At 38.7% G+C, this 5,073-nt stretch overlaps 1 protein-coding gene across 1 annotated transcript in view; it reads right to left on the bottom strand.

Annotated features, from left to right (window-relative positions):
• The window catches only part of GPC6 (glypican 6), a 1,065,422-nt gene that overhangs the window by 472,322 nt on the left and 588,027 nt on the right, over nt 1-5,073 (bottom strand). The gene's annotated exons all lie outside the window — the stretch shown is intronic.

Genomic DNA, 5,073 nt, shown 5'->3' on the forward strand with positions numbered 1-5,073 from the left:
CCTACATCCCTGGGATTCTCCAGGCAAGAACACTGGAGTGGGTTGCCATTTCCTTCTCCAATGCATGAAAGTGAAAAGTGAAAGTGAAGTCGCTCAGTCGTGTCCAACTCTTTGCGACCCCATAGGCTGTAGCCCACCAGGCTCCTCCGTCCATGGGATTCTCCAGGCAAGAATACTGGAGTGGGTTGCCATTTCCTTCTCCAGGGGATCTTCCAGATCCAGGGATTGAACCTGGGTCTCTCACACCTCCTGCACTGGCAGGAGGCTTCTTCGCCACTGTGCCACCTGGGAAGCCCATCATCTCATCAGTTATCTACTTTATGCATAGTATTACTAGTGTATATGTGAACTGAAGACTTTTTGGAAGCTTCCTATCAGTCTGCCTCTTGGATTTATTTTAGAGACTGGAGGACATAGAGGATGAGTGAAGGAACTTTGTCAAGCGAGACCGAGAGTCCCCTGGGAGCTTCCTCTGCAGGCCTGTGACAGATGTACAACTGTTACCCAGGACAGTCTAAGACACGCTTCATCTGTGTGCTTCATGAGTTAAGGCTGACATCAGAAAAGATGTTTCAGTTGTAGGAAAAAGGACACAATGCTACTACCAGGAAAAAGAAAATGTGCAAAATTTTGGAATAGAAAAAAAGCCCTATAAGGGAAAATGCTTATTATACATATGTATGGATATGCATGTATGTGTGCTATAGAGCCATATATGCCGACAGAAACGACACAAAAGGCCACATTCTGTGATTCCATTTATGTGAACTACCCAGAATAGGTAAACTCTTAAAGGCAGAAGGCAAGCTGGTGGTTGCCAGGGGCTGAGGGTAAAGGAGAGCTAGAGAGGGACTCCTCAACGGGTAAGGAGTTTCCTTTTGGTTGATAAAAAATGGTCTGGAACTAGTTAACTGGAAAAGTGTAAACTCTTTGCTAGTTACCTAAAAAGCATGGTAAGTTTGATGGTTGCAGGATATCATGCATGTACTAAATGCCACTGAATTGAATCTTTTAAGATGGTTAAAACAATTATTTTAATGTTATGTGGATTTTATCAAAAATTTAAAAAATTTAAAAAGCATATGCACTGTATCAGTCCATTTATTAATAGAAAAAATGGCAGAAATACAGACAGGTAGAAATTGACAATATCAACACACAGTGAGACTCCACCTAAAGTTTCTGAGGAAGGAGGTGACAATTAGGAGCTGAACTTTTGGGAGATGTTTTCCAGTCATTTTTCTTCTTGGTAATACACAAAGTCTGACTAAGTGGTATTTATGATTCCTTCCACCTCTACAATTCTATGACTTAATATATTAGTGAAAACTTTCCAGAAACACATTCTAAGAAAAAAGGAGCCAGAAAAACAAAGCCAGTCTGAAGAGACAGAATAAAAAAAAAAGATATATATATATACACATCTGTCAAGATGAATTTAGAATGTTGCATAGCAATTCAAAATAAAACTAGAAAAAATAAATGGGTGGATTTAAAATGTAAGAAAGGTATCATGAGAAAAAAGCAAATTTGAAAAAAAAAAAAAAACCAGGTTGTGGAGGAACAAATAGGGGACAGAACTATTTTAGTAAAGGGAGAAAGAGAGAACATATTTAAGGTGAGGCAGATCCACTCAAGAAAGAAAAGATGCAAAGAGCTAAGAAAATAATGAGAAAAACACAAGAATTTAATAAAATATTCCACTAGAGTTGGACTGAAAGTCCTAGGCTGAGAAGGAAAGACGGAAGCAAACATTCAGGAGATAAAGACCAGGATATGAAGGATCAGAAGGGGAAAGAGAATATTCAAAGGAAAAGTTACCAGCTAAATAAAATCTTCAAGAGAGAACACTCAACAGAAGTAGAAAAATCACAGTGATAAGTGGGTTTAATGGAGAAGATAGAAGAAAACAAAGGTGAAGCATTGGAGCAAAAATCACAGTAAGTAGGAAATCACAGGGAAGACTTGGTGCAGAGTCAGGGCAACACCATGAATGGAAACCTAAGAGAAACGAATCCCTGACATCGCAGGGTGGGCGTCATAACATTACAAAGAAGTAGTTGGCTTAGCAAAACCATGGAAAGTTTGAGAATTCTGTAGAAAGAAAAACCTTAAATAATGGAGATGTTTGTCACAGAACAGTTTCAGTGACAATCAAATTTATGATTTTTGGTACATAGATGTGAGCGAAAGACAAAGGTCCAAAATGAAAGACAAATGATACAAGAAAGATATTCCGAATAAATCAAAATAAATGACATCTTATAATCCTTCTCTCAACTGTGTCAAATATTAATGTTCTCATTTGGCATGTGAGGAAATTGAAGCTCAAGAGGTTCTGTTCAGTTTCCCCAATTCCAAAGTCATACATGGCCAGCAGGATTTTAATTTAGTTCTATTTAATAATAATGGTCTTGCAGTTCTTCCCCATCTAATAGATTTCATAAGTATTCCATCATAAGTTTCTTGGTTGCTTTTGATCATCATCTTGGAAATGGACATAAAGGCCCATTTTAAACAATTTTAATCTTATTACCTGATTCCAGTAAGTTCTATTTTCTGGGTCTGCTCAACAGCTAAACTTCTCTGCCTTCTCCCATATGTTTCAACCAGTGACTCTGCTACTGTATGAGTGTCTCATGTATTCCTGGAAGCTTGATTTATGAACACAGAATGCACTACCCTATAGGAAAATGTAGATGTGATAACTGAAATGGACTATTCTTTATTACTCCACATTCCCAGGAACCAACACTCTGTTGGCTATTCAAAAACTGAGTTATCGACTAGCATGTTATTTCTATGGAAAAATGTATTTCTCAGCTCTAAGGCAAATGACTCAGAAGCAATCATCCAAAACACAACCCATTTATTTCAGGTTGAAGATTTCTGATGAAATATGTCCATCATTTTATCCCTTGCTTCTAATTAGCTCCAGTGACCTTTGTTGGCTATTGATTTCTTTCCTGACTATTGTCTTTTAAGAAAATTTCAAGATGTTCTTTATGCCTATTTTTGTTGCTATGGACACTTTTCAAAAGTTTGCTGACTAATAGTAATCACTTGACTTCCTTTATCCTGTCTTCACTGTGAGCCTCTGTGAAAGCGAAAGTGTTAGTCCTTAAGTCATGTCTCTTTGCAACTCCATGGACTATAGTCCACCAGGCTCCTCTGTCCATGGAGTACTCCAGGCAAGAATACTGGAGCGAGTGGCCATTCTCTTTTTCAGGGGATCTTCCCAGCTCACAGATTGAACCTGGGTCTCCTGCGCTGTAGAGAGATTCTTTACTGTCTGAGCCACCAGGGATTTACCATGAGCCTCTGACATTGCTATTTTTACCAAATAGATAAAGAAAATGAGGCTTGGAGGGGCTGTATAATTGATCCAGGGTAGCACTGCTTCTAAGAAATAGAAATTAAAATTGAACCCCTATATGACTCCAAAGCCATTATCAGATATGAGCAAAATAGAAACTGAAGAATAAATGAAATATATAAGGCTGGGTATCTTTCATCTATATTCATGTATTCATTCATTAAAACAAACAGACTTCCTGGTCAAAAAAAGTAAGAAAATGATGTTGCCCAAAGTTTAGGAAAATGGTGGGAAAATGAGTTATGACACAGACCTGGCCCTAACTGGCTCCAAAGAGTAAAGGGAATAACAGACCTAAAATCAAGTACAAATAATTAATCTTGGTAAACTAACAATAATCATACTTGGAAAGGTTGGAGAAGGTATCAAACAGGAAGTTACAGTTCACCTTTTGTGGAGGATGAAAAGAATTCTTCAAGAAAATAAAAGGCTGTTAGGAATGGGAGGCATGAAATAGTATACCTACTCTTTCTGCCTAATTAATTTTCCCAAAACATACGCATCATGTTTGCAGTGTTACTTGAACTTGCCTTGGGTGCAAAAACAAGATAAAATCTCATGTATACAATTTTCTGTTACTGATTTAAAGAATAAGATTGCTTGGTCCAAACTCATGCTTTGCTCCCTAAGACCATGGAGTCAGTCAAGTTTTTCTCAAGAGGAAGGGTCCTGTCTGCCAGGGTAGAAGAGAATGATGTATAACTCTCCCCAGTAACCTCAGAGGGCAAAAATTAGTTTTGAGAACTTGAGCTTTCTCCTCTATGAATGTCTGATTCCTATGAGCTTTGACAATAAAAACTGCCCTGGCTTCAGAATACATTCTGGATGCACTACTAACTCTGTCAAGTAAAAGAGAAAGTCACAGATGGATCCATGAAAAAGCCAGAATCATGAAAATGTGGATTCTTATAGATGAATCCAAGCAAATACAGAGTGGCCCTCTGCCATCATCACTTAATCACTTGGTCAGGTAAAATACCAGAAGACAAGGCATCAGAGTAAGCAACTGTGACCAGTTCATTCCAAGGCCAAAGGAAGGCAATGCCAAAGAATGCTCAAACTACTGCACAATTGCACTCATCTCACACGCTAGTAAAGTAACGCTCAAAATTCTCCAAGCCAGGCTTCAGGAATATGCGAACCGTGAACTTCCTGATGTTCAAGCTGGTTTTAGAAAAGGCAGAGGAACCAGAGATCAAATTGCCAACATCCGCTGGATCATGGAAAAAGCAAGAGAGTTCCAGAAAAACATCTATTTCTGCTTTATTGACTATGCCAAAGCCTTTGACTGTGTGGATCACAAGAAACTGTGGAAAATTCTTCAAGAGACGGGAATACCAGACCACCTGATCTGCCTCTTGAGAAATTTGTATGCAGGTCAGGAAGCAACAGTTAGAACTGGACATGGACAACAGATTGGTTCCAAATAGGAAAAGGAGTACGTCAAGCCTGTATATTGTCACCCTGCTTATTGAACTCATATGCAGAGTACATCATGAGAAATGCTAGACTGGAAGAAGCACAAACTGGAATCAAGATCGCAGGGAGAAATATCAATAACCTCAGATATGCAGATGACACCACCATTATGGCACAAAGTGAAGAGGAACTCAAAAGCCTCTTGATGAAAGTGAAAGAGGAGAGTGAAAAAGATGGCTTAAAGCTCAACATTCAGAAAACGAAGATCATGGCATCCG

Source organism: Bison bison, unplaced genomic scaffold (assembly GCF_000754665.1).
Source record: "Bison bison bison isolate TAMUID 2011002044 unplaced genomic scaffold, Bison_UMD1.0 scf7180017864225, whole genome shotgun sequence".
In the NCBI taxonomy this organism is placed as follows: domain Eukaryota; kingdom Metazoa; phylum Chordata; class Mammalia; order Artiodactyla; family Bovidae; genus Bison; species Bison bison.